Genomic DNA, 27061 nt, shown 5'->3' with positions numbered 1-27061 from the left:
GCACATTGTCAATCACCTCTTGTCCCAACTGTGACAGAGCCTCCCATCCAAAATAGGACTCATCCATCACCTGAAAAAGAAATGAAATGGAAGTAAGGCAACTTCAATCCAAAGGGGCCACTTAAACTGATAATTAAAATATAAGCCCCAACTACTTCACTCTGTTTTATGTCTTGTCCCTCCAGTCTATTAGTGAATTTCAACTTCAACTTTTCCTTTTGTTTGTTTTTTAATTGGATATTTAACACTATACATTGTCATTCAATTCAGATCCAAATAACACTCTGCAATTCCAACATTATCTTTCTGTTAGTATAAAGGCAACCTTATGGGCATTGAAATGGAAATTCACTCTTGCAGAATTTTCAAATCACAACCAAAAAGATTGATCTATGGAATAAAACTCACTTGCGTTGAATCTATGAGGAAAAATTGAAAATTTATATTTTTCAACTTGTCTATGTGACACGTGTAGATAACACAGCTATGTGTTTAGAAAATCGCAGTAAGAATCCTTTTCTGGAAATGCAACTCCCACCATGGTAACATATTACACATCTAATTACCAAACTAAATATTTAGGTTTTCTTTTTTATAATTATTTGTATGTGATTCTCTCCCTGCCCCTCTAGCAGATAGATTACTTTTGAATTTGCTTTCCAACTTTTCCCCTGCAATTATTTATTTACAGTGTTCTACACTGATTTGCAATGTCTGCTCTGACTGTCCTAGTGCTTCTGCAGCCTTAAACAAGGTTTATCCAATCTGCTATCAGCTCAAATCTTCCTCTTTCCTTTATTTGCTATAAATAGAAAGTTTCAAATGTATTCTTTTACTTCCTAAATTCATGTTTGTAAGCAAATAAAGGTGGTTCTAAATTTGTTATTGCTGAAGATCATAGTAGGCCTGTTCAAGAAGCTTCCTCTCGTTTCCATTATCTTCTTTCTGCCTTCCCAGCATGTCTCCTTTTCTGTTTTGTCCAAATCTATCTTAATTCTATAACTCCTTTGTAAAAGTCACTTATTTCTTTTGAATTGTTGAATTGTGTTACTGTTTTCAATCAGTACAAACAATATACATTGTTATTTTCTCAAGCTCTTCTACTCAGTTCTACAAATGAATATTAATTTCAACCATTAATGCTTACTCTTCACAACTTTCGTCAATAAACCTCAAGAGGTCATTTTAATTTTAAAAAATGTCAAAGAATATATTTGTCATCTTGTGGAAAGTTAACCAAAAAGCATAATAAATGCAGGTGCTGCAAATCAAATAAAAGCTATCAGACTCCTCAATAGCCAGAGCCTGGACTGTCACCTTACCTTATTGTCTTGTCTTGTTTATTATTTATTGTAATGCCTGCACTGTCTTGTGCACTTTATAAAGTCCTGGGTAGGTCTGTAGTCTAGTGTAGTTCTTTCTGTGTTGTTTTTTACGTCGCTCAGTCTAGTTTTTGTACTGTGCCATGTAACACCATGGTCTGGAAAAAACTTTGTCTCATTTTTACTATGTACTGTACCAACAGTTATGGTCAAAATGACAATAAAAGTGACTTGACTTGACTTGAAAAACACAAGATGTTGGCAATATCAATGGATCAGGGAGCATATTTCCCCTCCACAGATGCTGCTGTGGGGGAAATGGAAACAACAGTGCCTAGAACTATGCCTTCCCCAACCTTGCAAATTCCTTCTTGTGCTTGAATAGAAGTAATAGCAGAAGGTAATATTATTTTATTACCATTTAGATGCTGAACCAGGTAAAAGTTATTCAGTAGTAGCATCACTGAGTGAACCAGCTAAATCCTAAAGAATGTGGTCCATAGTAAGAGGCAAGAGAACTAAAGGACAGGTAAAGTTTCTTCATCTTGTCCTGGTCAATCTATCTGCTATGTATCTCCATGTCAGTGTTGATGGACAGTGTGAGACTGAACCAAAGGTTATGTCTTCTCATAGGGGCCACCATGCCAGGTGGTACTATTAACAGCATGGAATTGTGGTGCATAATGTGCTGTGCCTCTGGTTGACCTCGTCTATACTAGCAACATCTACCTGACAGTATGGAAAAACTATAAGGCAAAAAAAAAGCATAAAGTTCTGGAAAATGCAGCAAGTTAGGCAACATTTGAGGAGCAATAGAAACTGGTCAATAACCTTTCATTAGAACTGTGAAAAAATTACCTGTATTCCCTGTCCTCAGAAAATGGACAAATTCATTTAAGCTACTTATCACCTCATTTCTCAGCACTCCTCCATTAAAAAAGTGATGGAACCTGTTTTTGACGATGTTATTGAATAGCTCACCCTGCTTACCAATACTCAATTAAAGTTTTGTTTCAATCCCTCTGTTTTTGACTATCTATGACACCACAATAAAAAGTGCAATTCGTAGCAACATTTTGGATATTTATCCACCATCTAGAAGAAATCCTCCAAGGAAAGTATTTCAACATATCATTTTAAGAACAGTTTCTTCCATTCCACCATCTGATTTCTAAATACTTCATGAACACAACTTTATTGTTCACCTTTTGCACAATTTATTTATGTAACTTGCACAGTAAAAACATCGATGATAATAAATCTGATTCTGATATGGTTGTAGTTGTTAGGATCTATTATCTCAGCCACACAACACTGCTGCTTTTTCTGAGAGATGTGTCAGTCATCTTTAGCTGCTTTCACGATGGCTTTTCCTCCATTATGAGATCAAATTTGGAGAATTCACTGTTTTCACGGTACGTAGTTCCATTTGCAACTCGTCAAAGAGTGAAACAGTACCCCCTTACATGCATCAGCACCTGATAAGACCTTGATAGGAACTGATAAGCAGCAAGTAATATTGGCATTAAATACATACTGTGTGAGGCAATGGTCATCACCATCAAGCCTGGCATTCCACTGCTGAGTCACTGTCAACATCCCTGGGTCACCATTCTCCAGAAGCTCGACTACACCAGCCACACAAATGCTGTAGTTGCATGTACAGGCAAGAGATTAGAAAACCTCTTCAGTGTAAGTCACCTTCTGACTCCCAATGGATTTTAGCTGTCTGTGGGGCACACCAGGAATGATAGAATGCTCTCCACTTGCGCTCATGAGGTTAGTTCCAAGAGCACTATAAATCTTGACTGGGAATCAAGTCTGATGGTTCAAGAAAGTGGCTTACACCAATCTTTCAAGAGCAGTAAGAGATAAATTATAAATGCTAACCTCGTTAGGTACTCATCTTCACAATGAATTAACAACGTTCACAGTCTTTATACCTGTGATTGATTTTTATGAAATATATGAACTAATGCTTTTATGTTTTCATATTTGTCTCTGACTGAACTCCTTAGAGGAGCATAATCATAGATTACCAGAAGGTTCTCCTACTGAGAAAGTATCATAGAAAACCATGATAGCATATTTTTATGTTGTTGTAATAGCTCAATAATTACAAGGTAAATGCATAAGTAAAATATTTATTATACTAATCTTGTAGAATGATTTGCAGGGCACCATGCTGGGTAAGTTTGTTAATTTGCAGCAAATCTCTGAAGAGGGGTTGTTGGGGATGTGAGTTGCATTTATATGTGTCATGATGTAAGAGGCTGAAGAGACAGAGATCCCTCCTCTTAGAGAAAACAAAGCAGGGAGGATTAAATAAATAAAATTCATCAAAGCTCTAACTTAGTATAATATCATACCTAGTGTACTCCTGTAGGAAGCAAATCAGATTTCACTTTTTCACCCACACGGGCAAGTATTTTCTTAACCCGTTCATCTTTCTAATATTGCTGCTTCATCTCAAAATTAATAAATATATCTGCATTGTTCTGAGGAAATTACTTTGAATGATTTCTCTATTACAACCATTATTCTCAATGTATCGCACTGTTGAAAAACAGATTTTGTATTGGGTTGACATTTTATAACACTCGAGCTCCTAAATTTTTTTGAAATATGGTCTCATATATGAGAATTGATTGCAGTATATCTCAAACTGGTGAGCTTCAAAGCTGCTGCTTTGAAGCTCAGTATCAAAATCTATAAATTATACAGATTCTGCAATATCACCATTCCCGATGGAAGAGAAATGGTTGTTGCATTTATTGTATCAGGATGATAAAAATCACATCTACAATAGTAAACAATATTTGTAAAAAGCAGAAATGTGAATAGGCCATTCAATCTCTATCATCTAGTTTAATAAATCAATTAGGAGCTTGGACTATCTTTTTTCTAACCTTTATAACCTTGTCAGAAAAATCTGTCATTTTTTGTTAAATATTCAGTTAACCCAGACTTGCATGTTTAAAGTAAAGAGTTCCAAACTTCACCGAACTCTATAAAGAAATGCTTCCTGCCATCAAGCCTAAGTAGTTGAGCTCTAACTTTAAGGTTACGCCCTCTAGTTCTCAACTCTCACCAGAGGAAATGGTTTCTCCCTGACTACCCCATAAAATCCTGTAATCTTTTTAATCACCTCAATTATATCACCTATTAATCTTCAGTACTCAGAGGAATACAAGATGAATTATTTCAACATGCTCTCATAGCTTAACCTTTAAGCCAGGTTTTCAGTTTGGTATATCTGCTAAGTTTCATTTGCCTGGATTTGAAAAGGGTTTGTTTGGGAATTGAATTTTCATCCCTTCTCTCTGCCCTGTTCTGAAATTAGTACTGTTGTAATAGTTCTTACAGTACTGATTAGGTTGTGGGTGGATCCAGCTTTACACCATAAAATTATCTAGTACACATCGTAACAATTTAGTTGTAACTGTTTGAAAAAATGTTTTGATGTGGTGGTATATGGCATAGGTTAAGCCTGAGAATTGATTGTTTTAAGATGATGTGTGACCTTGTGATAAAAATCAGGTTCTGCCTGACCTGCTGCATTCATCCAATGTTTTCTGTTTTCATTTGTGAACTGCGATTATTTCTCCATAACCTCTTTCATGTGCCAATATTATCACGCTCTAACGTTATTTAAGAATAGGCATTTCTGTTAGAGAATCCCATAGCACAATACAGGATAATGGTATCCAAGACAAATTATTTTTTGCATCTCCTATGACCTGCCTAGAACGTAATTAATAACTAACAGAAACGTAAACAAATTGGCATTTTGATTGAAGCATCACTGTATTAATAAAAAATTTACATTTGTGGAACTTGTAAAAGGTACATACAGTAAGCAGTGAACCCTTTCCTCTGTTCTCTCTTTCTCCCTCCCCACCCCACCCTCAGCTGAGATCATTGAAAAATGTTTAAGAACATAAGAAATCGGAGCAGGAGTAGAATATGTGGATCTTGAGCCAGTTCTGCAATTAAATAAGAATAGAGCTGATCTGATTTAGGTCTCAATTCTACTTTGCTGCCTTTCCTCTCAATCTTTGTTTCCTCTGTAGTCTGAACATCTCAGACTCCACAGTTACCTGGAATAAAATATTCTAAAGTTTTGCAACCCTCCAAGGAAATAAGTGCCTCCTCACCTCCAGCTGAAGCACACGTGGAGTCCCTGTATTCAGAAATATCCCCCACCCCCTAGCTCTAGATTCAGGCCACAAAAGGAAATTTCCTCTCAACATTCAAGAATTGACCTTGCAAACCCCCTCTGAATTGCTTCAGTGCATGTGTGTCTCTTGCTAAATAAGGAGATTAAAACAACTGTCGCCTGACTTCTGTATTTCAATATTCCACCACCCTTGCAATAAAGGTGATTAAAAATGTGAAAAGCAGATATTTTGTACTGTAGATTTTCTGGCACTGATCAACTTGTCCAACTTTCCCTTTCCCCAAGAAATATGAAAACATCACTCCAGCAGCCAATAACAACGGGCTGAATGAAACATCTACTCTGTAACCTTTTGAGTTACAGACTTCAAGACACTGCAGTGACAGCCCCATAAATCATCCAAATGTTAAGTGAATTACTGTAGCCCCAAATTCTAGCTTTTATGTTGTTTATGTAGTGTCATCTTACTGCTTTAAACATGAAAAAGAGGGGCTTGATGTGCTGTATCAGCAATTCTCTGCCCTTTCTGCTACTGCCATCTGGCAAGACAGCTCACAGATGCAGCAAATGTGGTTGCCACAATGCATTTGGTACAATGAGAAGAAACTGTAGCTTAAGTTATTTCTCTGGGTCTCCAGCCCTGTCTTTTAACTCCTACCTTCTGCCTGAAGATAAACCTGAAAACTTACTTCTCTTTTTGTTCGAGTTTCATAAGTCGCATTTAATTAAAATTATGAAAAAGTATGCCCCATTTGGTGGATGTTGTTCACCCACAATATAAGTAACAGGTTTAATCCATTTTGTAAATGAATGCTCATATATTCTTGTCATGTTGCAAACATTCACCTGAAACAGAAATAAAAAAGGTACAACTCCTTTTATTAGTTCTTTAATTGTACATACATTAGATTTAAATTTAGCTGAGAATAAAGGGGTCAAAGTTTACTGTATTTCAACATCCTATGTGAAATCAAGGTTTGGACTTCAGTGGTGTGGACAATCGTGCAAGCTGCTCGTGGTTTGGCGTTGATTCCCAATTCTAACATGAGATTTCACAGGATATGAAGAGGAGCGTATTGTTATAAGGTTAAACCAGTCTGAATTACATTAAAACACAGTCAAAGGAAATTTACTTCACATCTTGTGTCTGCAATGAGTTTTCTCAGACCAGAAAATCTAGCTAGACAAATGTGCCTTAAATTTTATGCCTTCTATTCCAGCACTTCTATCTCTTCACTACAGTTACTATGGTAAAAGTAAATGAGGGATTCTTGTAAATTCGGATGGGATCTTAAACTCACCAAGTATATTTTGAAGTATTTACATTGGGCTTTGTTGGGTCAGCTGCAGCAGAGTCCAAAGTTCAAAGTAAATTTATTATCAATATAGATATATGTCACTATATTCTACCCTGAGAATCATTTTCTTGTGGGCATTCACAGTAGAACAAAGGAAGAAAGTAGAATCAATGAAAAACTGACAAATAACCAATGAGCAAAAGAAGATGAACTGTGCAAACACAGAAAGTATTTAAGTAAACATTATAAATAAAAGGTTATTAGATAATACTGAAAACATGTGTAGTAGAGTCCTTCAAAGTGAGTCCATAGGTTATGGAATCGGTTCAGTGTTGAGAGGAATGAAGTTATCCATGCTGGTTCAGCAGACTGATGGTTTAAGGGTAATAACTTCCTGAACTGGGAGTGCGGGACTTTCGGGTCTAGTACCTCCTTCCCAATAGCAGCAGCAAGAAAAGAGCGTAGCTGGAATGGTGGGAGTCCTTGGTCATGGGTGTTGCTTTCTTGAGGCAGGGCTCCTTGTCAATGTACTTATTGACGTGAAGAGCTTTTTCTGTGATGGACTGGGCTTTATGCACCACTTTTTTGTAGGCTTTTCTATTCTTGAACATTGGTGATTTCATACTAGTGTTACGCCTGTGCCCAAATCTGAGGGGCCGAAGGGTCCAAAGTAGCCCCCTCCTTTTTGAGAATCACAAGATCGCTATTAATTCAGGTCAGGAAACCCAGGAAATGAGAGAGAGATGTTTGGAGTGTCCTGGCCCTCAGCGATACAAAGCCACGGAAAACGGTCATTGTCTCTTGGAGACGGAATTGTGTATTGAGTACTGTACTTCATGGAAGCCCTCAGGGAATGATCAGAGGGGGTTGGTTGAGGGATTGCATCATCCCGACCTGATTGACATCTGAGACCCTGTAAGTCAGGATAAAAGAGGAACAGCCCCTTCAGATGCACCAGAAGAAATGATAGAAGTCCTGTAACAGCGTAATAGCGACAGCCGATGGAAAGCCCACGTGCGTCCATTTGCCTCGGAATTGGTGGTCCTTACCACGGAAGAACGGCTTTAGTTAAAACAAAGGAGAAATCAGCCCCCAACGACTCTCGAAGGATTGACATCATAAAAGGAATGGGCAAGTTTTAAACTCTCTCTCTTGACTCCAACCAAAGGCGGCAGCCTGCATGAACTTGAATGAATTTATATTTCCATCGGACAATACATTATCCCCTAGACAATGATAGAGCTATTTCTTATTGAGTATTATTATACCCGCGCTTTTTAGATTTAGTATTGATGACATATATTATCTGTATGTTTGCATTGATATTATTTTTGTGTATTTTTATCAATAAATACTGTTAAAAATAGTACCATCAGACTTCAACGGACCTCTCTATCTTTGCTGGTAAGTGACCCAGTTACGGGGTACGTAACACTAGGCCATGATACAACCAGTAAGGATGCTCTCCACTGTGATTCTATGGACATTTGTCAGCATTTTCGATGACATTGCTGAATCTGAGCAAACTTCTAAGAAAGTAGAGGCGCCTCTGTGCCTTATTTGTAATGGCACTTAACGTGCTTGTTGCAGATCAGATCCTCTGAAATGATGATATCAAGGAATTTAAAGTTACTGACCCTCTCCAATACTCTGAATCGCTAATGAGGCCTGGCTTATAGACCTCCAGTTATTATTGTGACACCATTTAAGTCTCTCTCCTTAAATCTGATTCATCACCACATCTGATTCGGCCAACAGAAGTTTCTGGCAGCAGTAAATTAATTCGTAGTGAACCTGGGATGAAGATACTGTGATGAAATACAACACCAGTATCCACTGGAGCAAGCGAGTTCCATTTATCTTCTAAAGGGGATGCTCTACTGATAGGCTGTGGACTGAAACAGCCTCTGCAAGCTATTTTCCTGCAGCTGCACCATCATTGTACTGGGCAAAACGAGATTAGAGAACAGGAGCTGGCTCCAGTGATAAGGGTCATACAATATGCTCATTAGATACAGTTTCAGAGAGACAGAGATGCAGTGAAAAGATTAGAGGGTATCCTTGTACCTATCTAACAAATAACTTTTCCAGACCATGCTCTGTGTCATTGATTATCTGGCTGAAAAGGTGAAGTGTAAAGGAGGTATCTGCACAACCCCAGTTTCAGGGGAAATCCCCAGCTGCAATATTCTATCCACTGCCAAAGAACATTCCTATCAGTGGAGATATCTTTTGCCCCTACAATTTACAAATGCAACTGGACATCCCTGAGTCTGGACACTGTGGGTACAACTCCACATGAAGACTGGATGTGCTGCTTTCCATCCCATATCCTGCTCCTATTGCCCAATGTACTAGAATGAGCGAAAGTAGATATCTGATCTGTCAAAATGGCCAGTTGCAGGCCAATTCCTGTGGCTATGAACAACGCCAGCTGAAAAGAGGGAAGAAAGAGAGGGATTCATTAGAGCTCCTTGTATGCTGTCTCCTTACAGAAATTCTTAAAATCCAGTTTATTGTCACCTACTTATTCAAAGATTCAAAGAATATTTATTATCAAAGAATGTATAAATTACACAAGATTTGTTTGCTTACAGGCAGTTGCAAAGTCAGAAACCCAAAAGAACCTATTAAAAAAAGACAAACCTCCAATGTGCACAGAGAAAGAGGGGGGAACCCCACAAACCATGAAAACAGTGGAAGCAAGCAACAACAACAGCATTCCAAACCATATTCAGTCCTCAGAACCAAATTCCCAGAGCAGCCTGGAGTAGGCCTAAAGCCTCAGTATTCAGTTCATCATTAACTTAGTGGGGCAAATTGCTGCAAAGTTCACAGACATGAAGCACAGCAACCGGGGGCAATCTCACAGCCTCAGCATCGTGGAGAGAGGAGCCCCAGTCTATTTGGGCCTGTGTTTAAATTGTCTGAACAGTAGGTTGGATCTCAGAATAGGATACAGGCTTCACAATGGCGAAGAGCTCCAGGCCTAGGTTTCATTGCCAAAGAAGCTGTTCTTGACCTCTCCAGATCGCCTCAGTGCCCAGAGCGATCCTATCTCACCTGACTCTCAACACCCTGCCTTTCCAGTCTATCTGGGCTGGCATTTAAATTGTCCAATCAGCGGATTGTACCTCCGATTAGGGCCCAGGCTAGAATGCGCCGCCCAGTGATTCACTTTGGACCTAGATATCACTGCCAAAGAAGCCATTCTCGACCTCTCCAAATGGGCTTGGTGCTCAGAACAATCCAGCCTCGCTCCTGGGTTAGTTGGACGGGCATTGGAGATCCTCTGCCTCATCTTCTCCTCTCCAATTCAGCACGGCTCCAACTCCAGGGGCATCAATTTTGCAATGCACCAGCAGGGCATATCGCTTGAATTCGCTTTGCCTTCGCTCGCCTCTTCATTGTTTACAGTGGTAGTTTACCACAATTTACTTCAAAAAATTTTTTATTGGTAATGTTTTTAATCAAATTCTTCTGCTTTCAAACCACCAATAAGTCATGGCACACCTTTGGTAGCGCCATCTTATACTGGAAGTATGATGTATAATTTACTGTTTTGCCGCAGCAGTACGGTGCAAGGTGTAGAAGTTTTTATAAATTACAAATAAATAGTGCAAAAGAGGAATAGTGAGGTTCATAGACCTTTCAGAAATCTTTGGTAGAAGGGAAGGAGCTTCCTGGAAGAGAAAGGTTTGGGGTTAAAGAAACATCAATTTGAGAGAGGGTTCCACACTCAGGTTGGAGGAACAACACCTTATATTCCATCTGGGTAGCCTCCAACCTGATGGCATGAACACAGATTTCTCTAACTTCTGTTAATGCCCCTCCTCCCCTTCTTACCCCATCTCTTACCTATTTATTTATGTATGTATTTATTTGTTTATTATTCTCTCCTTCCCTCCCCCCTTTTCTCTCTCTGCCCCTTTCACAATTACTTCTTGCTTGCTCTCCATCTCCCTCTGGTGCTCCCTCCCCCTTTCTTTCTCCCCAGGCCTCCCGTCCCATGATCCTCTCCCTTCTCCAGATCTGTATCCCCTTTCCCAATCAACTTTCCAACTCTTAGCTTCATCCCTCCCCTTCCTGTCTTCTCCTATCATTTTGGATTTCCCCCTCCCCCTCCCATTTCAAATCTCTTACTATCTTTTCTTTCAGTTAGTCCTGACGAAGGGTCTTGGCCTGAAACGTTGACTGCTTCTTCCTATAAATACTGCCTGGCCTGCTGCATTCCACCAGCATTTTGTGTGTGTTGCATCAATTTGAGACCCACGTTCCTGCAACTTGATATTTTTCTGCTTCAGATATAGGCAAGATTTAATAGTTCCTTGAATATAATGCACCAAGTGGTTTCCACAGTTTCCTCCTGCTTTGCATTTTCTTTCCAATCGAACCAACAGTATTTACTGGGGGTATGGTTTCTTCCTAGCCTTCATGTAAAAATGACAAATACAGGTATTATGAATGAAGTAAAGTGCAGTGCTTTAGTTGATGTAGCACAAAGACAAGGACATTTGAAGATGCTGGAAATCTAAAGAATGCATGCAAAATGCTGGAGGAACTCAGCAGGCCAGGCAACATCTATGGAAAAAAGTCCAAAATGTCAACTGTTTATACTTTTCCATAGATGCTGCCTGGGCCACTGAGTTCCTCCAGCATGTTGTGTTTTACTCAGTTGATGGATGTGCTTTATTGTATATGAACAATCATCTGCTGAAAACAGTAATTCTGTGATAGGAAGCTTCGAAAGTGTGCCCCCTGCTGCTGTAAGAAAAACTATGTCTTATCTCTGGTGATCTGGGAGAGCACCCATACCCAACAAGGCTGGCATTACAGATCTCTGACCACTTTTCTGTGCTACTACAGCTAAACATCTGAAGCATAATCAATATTAACGACATGGAAATTAATATCTCTGATTCAAAATAAGAGATCTATGATTAAAATGCTATTTCATTGTTATAAAAGGCATGTCATTTTTGGAAGCATTCCATTAGTTTATATTCTAGAAGTTTTTTGTCAGCCGGAGTTACCTACACTTGGTATCCTTTCTTGTGGCTATATTCAAATGTCTAGGTCGAGAGCAGTGTTTCTTTGGAGATGACTTGCATATCAGGTTCCTTTCCGTAGGAAGTCTGAATCACAACTCAAATTTTTGTCTTTATAATATACTTAAAATTTAAATCGAAACAAATAACAGGATCGTGCCTCACTCAGCATGCAAACCTTGATTCAGATCTAACAGAAAGAGTAATCTTATGAGTAAAAGTTTGATTCAGGAAGAATTCTCTGCTTGTCTATTTAAAAAAATGTTTTGAATTGGAAAATAAAATGCACTGTCATCTCTTACACAGTACGTATTATCGCTGAGGTTCCATAAGTGCCAACTGCACATACTTTGTGCTCACATAACATTCACTTGGTGGATGTGATCGAATTATTGTCTTAAAATGATAAATCATTTCAGCCGGTTAGAATCAAATAGCTACTTCTTATGGTTGAAAATGCAGAACAAGTGGGCAAAATAAGATTGAATCAAGGCTACACCAGGAATTTCTGATACTGCAGTGCTGGAATGAAGTAGGAGATACAGGGTTAAAAGCATAGCTCCATGCCAAGTGAAGTCATAAATGATATACCTGAACTTCAGACTGGTTAAAGAAATGATGCCTTGGAATTTTTAATACATCAGAACTACTGTTTCAGTTCAAGTTTTCGTTGTGACAGTAAAAACAATTACTTTAATATTCAATGTGTTGTCAAAGACCAGATGTTGGATAAGCAACTGGACAGCATAGCTGCGCTGAGCTCAGTGGTGTGGCTGTGGATTCTGTTGTCTTTAGATGATACAAAGGGGCAATATGTAGGTAAGGAGAAAGAGGGAACCATGAACAGATACTAGGAGGCTCCAGAAAGAGCAGTCCAAAGTGGAAAGAGCAGTCAGTACTGAAGATTCTATAACTATGATTAGACTGGGAAGAACAGAACTAAGTGAAGGAAATGCAGCTCAGGTGGAGAGCAGAAGAGGAGCAAAGACATGGGGAATGATGCACATACAACAAAGCATTTAACTTGTGATTTTAATCAGGGTTATCTCAATATTATGGTAGGAGTGGAAGCCAAATGGACAGATTGAAACTTGAAATCGGAAGGTTGAACTCTGATAGTGCAGGAAGTTAAGGTTCAGTGGATTAAAGAGATAAAGTTTGATGCTGTTACCATATTTCAGCAGTTTGCAGATATGATGACCACATGGAGCTAAGAGCTTGAATGTATTAGACCAACTAAATCCACAAGTTCAGCAAATATTTGTATTGTAATGTACACTCAGTGGACAATTTTTTAGATAACCTTGTACACCTGCTTGTTAATGCAAAAATCTAATCAGCCAATCATGTGGCAGCAACTCAGTGCATAAAAGCATGCAGACATGGCCAAGTGGTTCAGTTGTTATTCAGACCAAACATCAGAATAGGGAAGAAGTGTGCTCAAAGTGTCTTTGACCATGGATGATTGTTGGAGTCAGAAGGTTTGTTTGAGTATCTCAGTAAGTGCTGATCCCTGCAATTTTCTGGCGCAACAGTCTCTAGAGTTTACAGAGAATGCTGCGAGAAACAAGAAATAGGGAAGTATGAAGCAGTGATTTTACAAAAAAAGCCTTTCAATAGATGTGTAGTGGGAAGTCTGCTGACCGGCTGCATTATGACTGTTATGGGAACACCAATGCCTTTGAGTGGAAAATCTTACACAAGGTACTGGATTCGGCCCAGTACATCACAAGTAAAGCCCTCCCAACCATTGAGCACATCTACATGTAACACTGCCATAGAAAAGCAGCATCAATCATCAGAGACCCTCACCACCCAGGCCATGCTCCTTTCTCATTGCTGCCATCAGGTCAGGTGCCTCAGGAGTTGCTCCACCAGGTTCAAGAACAGTTACTACCCCTCAACCATCAGGCTCTTGATCAAAAGGGGATAACTACTCTCATTTAAGGACTCTGTTTTATTGTTATTGCATGCTCGTTATTTGTTGCTATTTATTTATATCTGCATTTGCGGTTTGTTAATAGTTAAGAGTTCCTGATGTTTACAGTTTACATCTTCTATTCTATAGATTTGCTAAGTGTGCCTGCAGAAAAAGAATCTTAGGGTTGTATGTGGTGACATGTATGTACTCTGATAATAACTTTTACTTTGAACTTTGAAAATCCAGGAAGAAAGATAAACAATCCTCAAATTTATCAAGACAAGCCAGAGATGAAGTTGAAGTGCAAGTTGGATTGAGATGTCAGAGTTTAGAGGCCAGAATAATGGAGTTTAGGGATCACAAGTGTCTGCAGCTCAGAGCGGAAGCTGTGAGCATTGTGTGCCTCATCTGTGGCATCTTTGTTGTACTGTTGTGTTGTAGCCTGGATTTCTTGTATAGCATTGGATAGCGCGCAGTGCGACTGAGTGTCTTGGACAGTCATATTGTGATTGCAAGTCCCTGTGGGACATTGGTAATGTAGAAGACAGCATGTCTGGTTCACTGGTTCATTGGCAAGGACCAGGCCCACACCGCAGGGTAGCCTGTTGAGCTGATCGGGGAGGAGATGCTGAGGCGGTGTGAGAGAGCCTCCGTGGTGCTGCCCCCCGGTGTCTCGCAGTGGAAGAACAAGCTGAGCCAGGACAACTTAGCATCACTTCTACAGTCATGCTAATCAGCTATTTTTTTCATCTTTGTAACTGCATGTTTTTCTGAAATCATAACTATATGCACTATGTGCAATGTGCTGTATGCTGTTGGTAATGTGTTTTGCACCTTAGCCCCGGAGGAACACTGTTTCATTTGACTATATTCATGTATGGTTGAATGAAAAATAAACTTGAACTTTTAAATAGAGTTGAAAAGGAAGTGGGTATTCTCTGATACCACACCTAAGGGCCAATATGAGCACTGGCAGATTGCACACTGCATTCTTGTTTAATGTATACTTATTGGGGTAGGAATATTGTATGATGTTTTGGAGTACTGAAGCCAATATAACATCCTTCTATCATCAGTGAAAATGGCATGTTCTCTAGATCCAACTTGGGAGTTGTATTAGATTTATGGCTGTGCTGCTCTTTATATTAAAATTATTAAAACATCGTGGCAGCAGTGAGATATGGTAAATAAAAATGTTAAAAAATTACTTCACCTGTGATCTCATTCTGAGAACAGTATGGCTAAAAGTCATTCAAAGTTCAAAGTAAATTTATTATCAAAATACATGTATGTCACCATATACAACCCTGAGATTTGTTTACTTGCAGGCATACTTAATACATCCAAAAACGTAATAGAATAAATGAGAGACCATACCAACTGGGCATATAACCAGTGTGAAAAAGACAACAGAATGCAAATAAATAAATTAACAATCAGGCAAGCAATAAATACAAAGAATATGAGATGAAGAGCCCTTGAAAGTGAGTCCATAGGTTATGGGAGCATTTCAGTAATGGGGCAAGTGAAATTGAGTGAAGTGATCTCCGCTGGTTCAAGAGTCTGATGGTTGAGGGCTAATAACTGTTCCTGAACCTGGTGGTGTGAGTTCTGAGGCCCCTGTAACTTCTTCCTGATGGCAGCAGTGAGAAAAGAGCATGACTTGGGTGGTGGGGGTCCCTGGTTATGGATGCTGCTTTCCTGTGACACTGCTTTGTCAAACATTGATTTTACCTGGAGTTTGTGCAATTGACCGCTGCAGAGTGCAGGTAAATTGACCCAGCATTTCTAATCAGTGTCATAGAGTCCTAAAACACTACAGCACAGAAGCAAGCTCTTCAGCCTATCCAGTCTCTGCTGAACTATTTATCTGCCTTTTCACATCAACCTATACCCAGGCCACAGCCCTCCATGGCCCTCCTATTCATGCACCTATCTAAATTTCTCTCAAATGTTCAAATCGACCCCACATCCACCACTTCTGCTGGCAGCTTGTTCTACACCCTCACTATCTTTTGCATAAAGAAGTTCACCCTCGTTCTTTTAAACATTTCACCTTTCGCTCTTAACCTATGACCTCAATGACCAACTGTCTCACCCAACCTCAGTAGAAAAAGCCTGGTTACATTTACCTCGTAATTTTATACACTTCTGTCAAATCTCTTATTTGCTTAGAAGTCCTAAGTCCTCAAGTCCTAGCAAGGTCTTTGTAAATTTTCTCTGCATAAGGGATTAGGTGACTAGACTGAAGTCAGAAATAGTGAAGTACGAATTTTGAGTGAAACTGTGTTACGTATGTCATTTTCATAGAAGTTATTGGCCATTCACAGGAAATAGTGTTATCAGAATGAACTTCTATGCCACTGCATTAAGAATAGCTAATCAACTTTGTGTTTCTTCATGCGAATGCCTTAAAGATTTTTCCGCTTCCCTCTTGCTCTCACAATCTCATAAAGACCAGCCCGTTCAGTGTCCTTTTTAAAGAGTGGCTCTGATGGATAACCACAAGAGCATTGTTCTGGAAGGCCAGCTGGTGGATACATTGTCAGAGCAAGGAGCTGGTCTGCAGTTGCTAACATCAGGCAAGGACTTGTATATCACCTGAAATCTACTGGAGGAGTAGTGATGACCATTCTGAGATAAGAAAACTTTCAAGCTCGAATAAGGTAGTGGAACTGCCCTGGAATCAGACATGCAACTGTCTTGTATTTGCCATGACCAAGATCTTGTATCTGTCTTTAAATCCAACAGTTCCATTCCAATATAGACAATAAACTCCTACAAGGCAGCTGCATATTCCTATTTGTCAGTCTTTTGTTGTCGCAGAACAGCAACCTCCTCCCAGACAACTAAGAGGAGGCACATCATCCTAGGTGGTCTCTGGCTGACCGTCATGGAAGTTGAAACATGCACAATCTCTCATACCCTCAGGGACACGTGCCACTTCCAGGCTGATGTTTCTTCACATCTCCCACGTTCTTTAACACAAGCAGATTATTGCAACAAGTATTTCTACATACATCTGTGCTAACTTTCCCATGTATACTCCTGTATCCTCTATCAAATAATTTTTTTTCTGATATGTGACCAGGCATTCTTCACTGTCTGTCGAGTACAACTGCAACCTGCACTGTCGGGAATTCCCTCCTCGTGACACACGGGCCACTGACCTAGCTTATCCAGTCCTTACACTGCCACTTAGAGATGTTCTTCCTCTCTGGCTTGGTCCTCCTGGATAGGATTGGTGTGGGATAAAGCAGACTGGGAGTTATTAAAGCTTAGGAATGGTATTAACATAAAGCAGAGCATGGTACGAGTGGGCTCTCAGAGTGGTCAGCACACTTAGAGACACATACAGATAATTAATTACATAGGTAAATTACACAGATACCTGTACATCTAGGTTACTTATCAGGCTGAATAAAGGGCCATGGCCTGAATTGTGCTAATGCCAAATGATAAAGGGGTCCTCTCCTCTAGCCTGGAAATCCATTGTGAGTAGAAGGATTTACTTTCATTCTGCTGCTCCAAACATTTATTGTGGATGCCATTAGATTGGAACATGAAAGCAGAGCTTATTTTCAAAGTGCTGTGATGTTGCCTTAGTTTTGTTTGTGTGTGTGTGTTCAAGAAATTTGTTGGGACTATTGGCAATGGTTGCCATTATTTATCTGTGAGGGGAAGTCTGGAATGGTGGGCGGGGTCATGGAGGGGTTGACAGTGAGTTACACTGAAATCGGAATAAACTGAGAGTACTGAACTTGACTTTTCCTGAAGGCCCATGGGATTTCTTGTGCTACTGTCCCAGTTTAGGAGAGGGAAGTGGAGGAAGGGCTGAATCTGCTGCCACCCTCTGTCACTACCTCTGTGTATATGTCCATGGTCTTTCTGGAAAATCTTTGGAGCAGGCGGCATGTTCTTTGCTCTCTGCCATAGCCATGAAGTCCCCCAAATGAGAATGCTCCTTCCCTGCTGTGCTCCATCCGTTACCCCCACTAACACAGCAGTGCTGTGGCTCAGCAGAGAGCGCTCCATGAGGACTAAAACCCTGGCATTAATTAGCACAGGAATGTGCCAACAGATGTGTTAAATTGTGGCGGTAATGATTGGGATCTGCAACACAACACACAATTCAAATGCGCCTGCAAATTTATAGGAGGAGCATGATTGAATTTATGAATAGGAGTGGGTTAATATGCTGCCCAGGATTAGTACTCCTATTTAACAGCGATCCAATTTCTAGACAGCTATGTCTCGTACTATTAAATGCTTTGGTATTGGATTAGTATGCAGAAGTTTTAAAATTGCCAGATTCCCAAAATAATTTTATTTCATAAATGGTGGTTTGTACAAAAATGTGTGACCTATCCGGCTCTATAATGCACCATGCAGCCATTATAGACAAATGGATGCAGCATTGATATAATTTATTTTTTTCATATCTAATAGCACTTTTAAAATGATTTATGCCTCACTTGGTCAAGAAACAAGATGGGAAATATTACTGCAGTATAAATAATTTACAGCAGTACATTTAAATTCAGTTTAGAATTGCAATGTGAAGACATTATTTCCTTGATGCTACACATTTCCCATTTCCACATGTGCTGCTGGCTATTATAATTTCCCTTTAGGGAGAGAGTAGCAGCAATTTGAAACCTGCTCAGCTTTTACAGCAACCAACAGTCCAAACGAGTGTTGGGGTAAAGTCTTTCTGCATTGCCATTGAAGCCAGATTCATTGTATCATATCAAATAAGCATGAATAATTGCAATATTCCGATGCACCTCAGACATTGACACAAGCTGCTTAAGTTCCAAGGACTTTAATCCTCCCAATGGCTTTAATGTTTGGAACTGTGTAAGCTAGTTACTAGTGGTGCTGATCTCATTTTGCTGGTCCCTGCCTCTCTACGTGGAGAGGAAAATGGTGTAGAGACAAAGGTGGTCAACAAAGCTGTCTTCAACATTGGTGATTTGAACACCTTCACTTTGACCACAAAAGGCATGTTCTCTCAGTGGCAAACCATTTCAGTTCAATTTCCCGTTCCCATTCCATCATGTCTGTCCATGGCCTCCTCGGCTGCCAAGATGAAACCAAACTCAGGTTGAAGGAGTTGAAGGTCCAACCTGCCATAAACATCAGCTTATACATTAATTTCTCCAATTTCCAATAATCTTCCCCCCCCCATTCATTCCCACTTTTTCTATTCCCCATTCTGGTTACCCATTCACACCTTTTTCCCTCACCTGTTCAAAGTAAATTTATTATTAAAGTATATATATATGTATATATATAGATGTCACCATATACAATCCTAAGATTCATTTTCTTGTGGGCATACTCAATAAATCTATCAAATAATAACCATAACAGAATCAATGAAAGAACACTCAACTTGGGTGTTCAGCCAGATTGCAGAAAACTACAAACTATGCAAATACAAAACAAAAAAATAGTAAATAAATTAACAATAAATATCAAGAACATGAGATAAGGAGTCCTTGAAAGTAAGTCCTTTGGTTGTAGGAACATTTCAGTGATGGAGCAATTGCAGTTGAGTGAACTTATCCCCACTGGTTCAAGAGCTTGATGGCTGAGGGGTAGTAGCAGTTCCTGAACCTGGTGATGTGAGTCTAGAGGTTCTGGTGCCTTTATCCTGATGGTAACAGAGAGAAGAGAGCATGCCCTGTGGGGTGTGGATCCCTGATGATTGATGCTGTTTTCTGTGGCAGCATTTCATGTAGAAATGTTCAATATTTGGGAAGGCTTTAGCCATGATGGACTGGGCTGTATCTACTACGTTTTGTAGGATTTTCCATACAAGCGCTTTGGTGTTTCCACACCAAGCTGTAATACAGCCAATATACTCTCCACTGCACATCTATCTGTTAAAGTTTCAGATGTCATGTTGAATCTCCACAAACTCCCAAGGAAGGAGAGGTGCTGCCGTGCTTTCTTTGTAATTGTAGTTATGTGCTGGGCCTACGACAGGTCCTCCAAAATAATAACACCAAGGAATTTAAAGTTGCTGATCCTCTCCAGCTCTCATCATCCATTAATAACTGTCTCATGGACCTCTGGTGACCTTCTCCTGAAGTCAATAATCAGCTCCTCAGTCTTGCTGACATTGAAAAAGAGGTTCTTTTTATGAAACCACTCCCTTCCTATGTGCCGATTTATCAACACCTTTGATTCAGCTACGTCAGTGTTGTCATCAGCAAACTTGAATATGGCACTGGAGCTGTGCTTAGTCTCACAGTCATGAGTATAAAGCAAGCAGAGCGGGGCTAAGCACAAAGCACTATGGTGTACCTGTACTGATGGAGTTTGTGGAGGAAATGTTGTTGCCAATCCAAACCGACTGGGGTCTGCAAGTGAGGAAGTCAAGGAACCAATTCCACAAATAGGTATTGAGACCAAGGTTTTGGAGCTTACTGATTAGTATTGCGGGGATGATGGTTCCCCTCCTCCTTCCCTTTCTTCCATTGTCTACTGTCCTCTCTTAATTAACTTTCTTCTTCAGCTGTTTAACTCTTTCACCTTTCACCCCCAGCTTCTTACTTCATCCCACCTTCCCCCCTGACCTGGTCCCACCTGTCACATGCCGGATTGTACTCTTTCCCCTCTGCCCCCTTGGACACTACCTCACTTTTTTAATATACAGTATTTCTGTTTTTTGCACTATTAATCTATTCAATATACATGTAAGGGGTTTCTTCTTTATGTTACTGCGTATGTTAATCAAAATGGCTTCTTTGTTATGTTATAATGCTTCTTTTTTATGTTAACTGGTGAGAGAGTGCTTTCTCTCGCAGCTCGTTTGGGTTATAATTACTGATAACGAGAATTGTATTCATTTGTTAACCAATTGGGATAGATGCTATCCTTTCTTGTGAGACTGTAAGCTAGTGTTGAGTGAACTTTTGGAGAGTTGGAGGGGAGATCGTGAGGAAGACAGATGTGCTGGGAGAGCTCTGGTCGATCATTTCGGGTAGCCCCGAGCTACGAGTCGTGGGGTCGGAGCGGATCGCAGGGGAAGAAGGAAGGTCCCGAGCTCCAACTGTGTGTGCATGAAGAAACTGAACTTTGATAAGTCTGGCACCTTTTTTTTGTTTCCCTTTGTTCCTTTTTGTATTGTATCTTTATTAATTTCATGGTCCAAGTAAGATTTATAAAGTGTAATTTGTAAAATGTACATTGTGTGCTGGCTGATGATTGATGTTTGAGGCCGTATCAGGTGGCATTGTACAGCCGTGAGACAAGGTTGGGCAGGGGACGGGGTCTCCCCTAGATGCGTACGAGCCAATATTGCTGAGCGTTACATTCGTGGGAGCTTGTCAGGGATTGAATTTTCGGTAAGCTGTGTAAATCACCACGTTAAGTAGTGCGGAGGTGGATCGAGATAAGATTGTAAACTGGTGTGAGTTAGAGGACATACTGGTGAATCATGCATACAGGTTAAGCAGGGTGGATTTCTGCATTTCGGGAGATGCATTAGTGCAGGGGTTGAGTTTGGTCAAAGGTATGGGGCAAGTAGAACTGGTAGCTAGAAGGTGCGGTAAAGAAGTGCAGCCTAGCTGGGTGTTGGTTCGTAAGAGTGCTGACGTCATGACGTTGGAACTGCCAGCGACGGTCAGCGTCCCGGGGGAAGTGGGGCCGTGGGGCCTCCACACCCTCCTGGAGGAGACACCGGAGGAGGAGCTAAATGAGACCCCGGGGAGGTGCCAGTAACCAATGGGGGTGGTGTCAGAGTGGGAAGGCTTGGCCAGGCCCTGCCCTCTCAGCCAGAGATGAGACCTTTTAGCTAGCAGCCGCCTTTATCTTCCTAGTGAGAAGGGCCGAGGGGCCGAAGCTGAGAATTTTCTCAGAAGCCGCACCTACCCCGGAAGGGGAGGATGACTAGGATACCTGGATCGAAAACACGTCCCTGTTGTTAGAGGCTTGGCCAGGCTCAGATGCGGAAAAGAGACAGCAATTGATGGGAAGTTTGAGGGGCAGGGTGACTGGAGTTGTCCGGGAGCTAAAAGCTGAACAGCCCTTGGCTTCGCTGGCAGAGTATTTAGAAGCCTTGGAGGGAGCGTTTGGAACGTCAGGGGATCCCTGGGAGCTTGTATCAGAGTTTCACCACATGGGGCAAGGTAGAGGGGAAAAGCTCTCAGAATACATATTTCAGCTGGAGAGAATGCTTACTGGGTTGTGGTGCTGGGGGGTAGTGAAGGCAAGGGTGAGGATGAGTCAGATACTTAGTGGTTCCCTGGAGGAGGACAAGGTGGCTTGGAGTCTCCGGCAGTCCTATAAAAAGGGACTCCTCCATCATTTGGGCAGCTGATTAGAGAGGTGCGGGAGGAAGACAGCGCGTTTGGCCAAGAAAGGAGCTCGGGCCACCGGGGTCAATCCTCGGCAGTACTGGAAGTGGTGGCCGGGTTGAGGACCGAGAAACCCAAGGGGTCCCAGGGGAGTAGGGATCCCCCCTTTTGAGGGGATGGACAGGGAGAGTACCCCCTTCGGGGGACGACCCGCGATGTGGGCTGGGAGTGGCAGGCGACCCGGGAGAAGGGGGCGGCGGGTAGTGTGTGCTATAACTGTGGGAAAGTGGGGCATTTCTAGCGGGAATGTGAGTGGCCAGGGGTGTGCTACAGCTGTGGGGAGGAGGGACACTTTCGGAGGGATTGTGAGAGATAAGGCGCCCTGCAGAGGGGAAGCCCCTGAGCTACTAAGAAGGGAGAGGTGTCAGGAAACTTAGGAGAGACTCACTAAGGGAATGGACTGGAATCTCTGGAGGAACACGTTCCCAGAAATCAGCCAAGGGACCACTGAAAGCCCAAGCCTTTATTCCGGCTGGACTGGTGGGACCCCGTTCCAGCATGTGCCTACGGATAGAGGGAATTCATGCAAAAGCCATCCTCGACACAGGATCGCAGGTTACCTTATTGTACTGGTCGTTCTACAACAAATATCTCAAGCACTTGCCAGTAACCCCATTTAATGCACTGGAGATTTGGGGTATAAGTGAGCGTGATTATCCGTACGATGGGTACCTGTCAGTGAGATTGGAATTCTTGGCGGGCGATGTGGGAGTGCAAACGAGGGATGGTGTGGTCTACTCAGGTGAGGCCTAAAGTGATATGGCCAGGGAAGGTGGCACCAGTGGTGTACTTCTGTCCTCTCCTATCAGATTCCCTTTTCTCCAGCTTTGCATCTCTTCCACAATCAACTTCCCAGCTCTTTACGTCACCCTTTTTCCCCCTCCAGATTTCACTTATCACCTTGTGTTCCTTCCCCACCCCCCCAACCAACCTTTTAACTCTGACTCCTCATCTTTTTTCTCCAGTCCTGATGAAGGGTCTTGGCCCAAAATACCGACTATAACTCTTTTCCATAGATGCTGCCTGGCCTGCTGAGTTCCTTCAGCATTTTGTGTGTGTTGCAAGGGTAGAGACAGAGTCTAGATGCTAATAGTGGCACCTGATAAGTGAGTGATGATGGGCAGATAAAAACAGGTGGTGGAGGGGATAGAAAAGGCGAACCAAAGGAGAAGAAACCCAGCCAGGTGCATCTATGTGGGCAGATGTAACCAGGTGGGGATGAGAGATAAGTTAAGGAAACTGAAAGGCAAGGGGATGAATGGTTACAGGAAGAAGGGGTAATAGGGTAAAGAAAAACAGCCATGACTGAGTATGGATTGGGATAGATGGGCAAATACTTTATTGCCTTATAATCTGAAGGATGAGGGTGAGAACCTGGGTGGACTGAATGAAATGAAAAACAAACACAGAGTTATGCATAACTTGAAATGGGAAAATTCAATGTGTACACTATTTGGTTGTAGGCTATTCAAGTGGAATATGAGGTACTCTTCTCATTTGCTTTCGGCTCATTATAGCAATAAAGAAGATTGAAGTCAGGCAGGTCACTGTGACAATGGGAAGGAGAGTTCTAATAACTCAAAGCTGCTGTGCAGGTTGACTTTGTGGTTAAGAAGGCATACGATGTATTGGCCTTCATCAATCATGGGATTGAGTTTAAGAACCGAGAGGTAACATTGCAGCCATACTGGACTCTGGTCAGACCCCACTTGGAGTACTGTGCTCAGTTCTGGTCGCCTCACTACAGGAAGCATGTGGAAGCCATAGAAAGGGTGCAGAGGAGGTTTACAAGGATGTTGTCTGGATTGGGAAACATGCCTTATGAGAATCGGTTGAGTAAACTCGGCCTTTTCTCCTTGGCGGAGGATGAGAAGTGACCTGATAGAGGTGTATAAGATGATGAGAGGCATTGATCATGTGGATAGTCAGAGGCTTTTTCTTAGGGCTGAAATGGCTAGCACGAGAGGACATAGTTTTACGGTGCTTGGAAGTAGGTACAGAGGAGAGGTCAGGGGTAAGTGTTTTACGCAGAGAGTGGTGAGTGTATGGAATGGGTTGCCAGCAATAGTGGTGGAGACGAATATGATAGGGTTTTTTAAGAGACTCCTGGGCAGGTATATGGAGCTTTGAAAAATAGAGGGCTGTGGGTAACCCTAGGTAATTTCTCAGGTAAGGACATGTTCGGCACAGCTTTGTGGGCCGAAGGGCCTGTATTGTGCTGTGGGTTGTCTATGTTTCTATGTTAATCAAAAGATAAATTGTACAAAACAAGAGCAAATGGAGGAGAACCTATTGGGCCCTTGGTCCAGAAAGAGGAAGACCTACCAGAAGGAGGATTTAGGTTTATAGAAACTAGACATCCATGATAAACCATCTATGAGGCATTTTGGACCAGGAAACTGGAATTATCAAAATGGGGAGCACATGAGAGGTGTTGTGGATGTTCATAGGAAGGGACTGGACAAGGGGGAAACAGAATGGAGTCCAAGTATGAAGAACTCAGTTCAGTGGGAGAAGATCAAGCAACTTGTCTATGAGTGCAGTCCAGTTTGTGGATCTTGGGTGAGAGAAGTGGGAAATATGGGGCTGGGGCATTATCAGGTCATAAGCTGTGAAGGGGAAATCCCCTGAGGTGATGAGATCAGTAATGGTGTTGGAGGCAGAGGCCTGCTGTTTGTTAGTGGCATCATGATCCAGGGGAAGATATGAGGTGTCCAAGATCTGCCATCTAACCTTTACATGGCAGACATCAGTGTGTCAGGCCACAAGGGTATCACCATTATTTCCACTCAATGTATAAAATCAAGGAGGAACAGAATGATTTTACTTCGCCTTTTTCCATCAACTCCTAATTCCAGGTTATGTATCAGGAGGACAGCTGCGGCCAAGCCTCTGGATAAAAATAGTGAATGGATGATATTGGCATTATACAAATGATGTGCATAAAATCATACAAAAACATTAAAAGGAATCTTTATGTCGATTGTAACATTCTGACATCCCTTTAGGATACCAGTTGTGCATTCACTTATCTCCAATTTACTCTATGAAGAGGTTTAAGTTGAAAATAGTATCATAAATTTTGAAGTGTGCAACCTCTAAAAAAATTTGCCTCTGTTCAAAAATTATTCTATTTTTGAGATGTTTTGTAGTAAGATGGTTGCGGACTTGGACACAGCAACTTCTACGGAGTCAACCAAAGATGCAATTGTCTTTTAAAGTATGTTTTCTATGATCACAAGGCTCTGCTGAACATTAAGAATTTAAAGTACCACAGGTCTATCCCATCAGCGAGTTGTTTGTTTGCAGAAAAGCTAAAGGAGTTGGATTTGATGCAGATTGTGATGCTGCCTGCTACAGAGAGGTATTGGTGCACGATGGGAGTGTGCAGACTAAGAGCAAGTCATTGTCTTAGTCTTAGTCACTTTTCTTGTGATCACAAGACCCTGTTGGGCATTGGTGGTGTGGAACGCTGCAAGTCCAATTTAGTGGTTTATTGGCGAACAACATGGGAGCTGCATGGTCTCAGTCGTAGCAAGATCTAGACCTCAAGCCATGGTGTCACCTGTTTACAGCCACCCAGGGTGAGAGTTTAGAGTGGGGCGCTCCACCGAAATGCTGGAGGTGTGTGGTGCAGCGTCCATGCTGGAATCAGTGATGCCATCCCAGTGTTTGCTTGGCAGAAGACAAGGTGTATTGTGTTAAACTGTAGACTTCTGCACTGTTCATGGATTCAGGGGCGTGGGCTATATATATTTTGTGTGACCTTGTTTACTGCTATTTTATATGTGCTTGCTATCTTATATGTGCTGTGTGTGTGACTGTAGGTTTTATGTTTTACACCTTGGCCCCAGAGTAATGCTGTTTCATTTGGCTGTATTTGTGTATGGTTGAATAACAATTAATCATGAACTTGAACTTGAGAATCATTGATTGCTGAAGCACACTACTGCTCTTTACCTTAAATATAACTAGTAGATTAATTTTCATCTCTAGGATTCTTCAAGGCATCATTACATTTAAGACATTAAAGAAAGTTGTTCTAATTCTATACATCGTCCTGTACTTCAAGATTGACCTAAAGTCCAGAACTCAATTATTTGTCTTTTTTCAGTGGCCCGCATTTTGCGCAATTAGCAAGTGCACTGTTCATTAGCCTTGACAAATGTTCTACAACCCTCAACAAATTTTCTAGTTAATAGAGTTAAAGAACAAACTGATTTTCTTTGCTTTTTCGTTCCAAAGCACTTTCCTTCACTTTAATTCCCAGAAAAACACATGCTCATGAAACAACATATAGATTGCTGGAAATCTGGGGAACAAAACTGAAGATACTGCAAATATTCAGCAATCCAGGCAGCATTTATGGGGAGAGAAACAGAGTTAATGTTTTCAGTCTGTGACTTGTCATTATAAAATTTGCTTTGCTATTTCATCAGCCAAACTTTACAACTGTCTTTTAATATTCTTTACATTTGTTTAAAGATCTTTCTGGATTTCTACATTTTTATGTTACAGCATTTCATGTTACATTTGTGGTATTATAATGTAGCATGAGTTAAACTTAGCTCCCTCCTTAATGGAACAAGGCAGATATTATTTAGCTACTCAGATATAATTTTTGAAACTGGGTGTGATTGGATTTATAGTTCTTGTTATGAAATATTGTCTCCTATCTGTCAGGTGGAATAATGTTCAATGTTTCTAATTGAAAATCATGCCACTTCAGAAGTGGCACATGCAGTCTCTTTATTCCATGAATTCTTCATTGGGCTTTAATTCTTTAGTTGTAGAGTTCTGTTCACCTTCAACTGTGCAACCAGATGAAAACAAAACTGATCTGCATATTACAATATCCAGAAAGATAGGAAATTATTCAAAATGACTAGAATTTGTTTATATTCTTCAGGAGGAGGTAGCTGT

General features: G+C 41.1%; 1 protein-coding gene across 10 annotated transcripts in view; it reads left to right on the top strand.

The window, feature by feature from the left end:
• LOC132401933 (nuclear factor 1 A-type) overlaps positions 1–27061 on the top strand; it is a 544334-nt gene that overhangs the window by 435434 nt on the left and 81839 nt on the right. The gene's annotated exons all lie outside the window — the stretch shown is intronic.

This window comes from Hypanus sabinus, chromosome 11 (genome assembly GCF_030144855.1).
Source record: "Hypanus sabinus isolate sHypSab1 chromosome 11, sHypSab1.hap1, whole genome shotgun sequence".
NCBI classification, from domain to species: domain Eukaryota; kingdom Metazoa; phylum Chordata; class Chondrichthyes; order Myliobatiformes; family Dasyatidae; genus Hypanus; species Hypanus sabinus.
The sequence above is the reverse complement of the archived record's forward strand: the minus strand, read 5'-3'. Positions and strand labels throughout refer to the sequence as shown.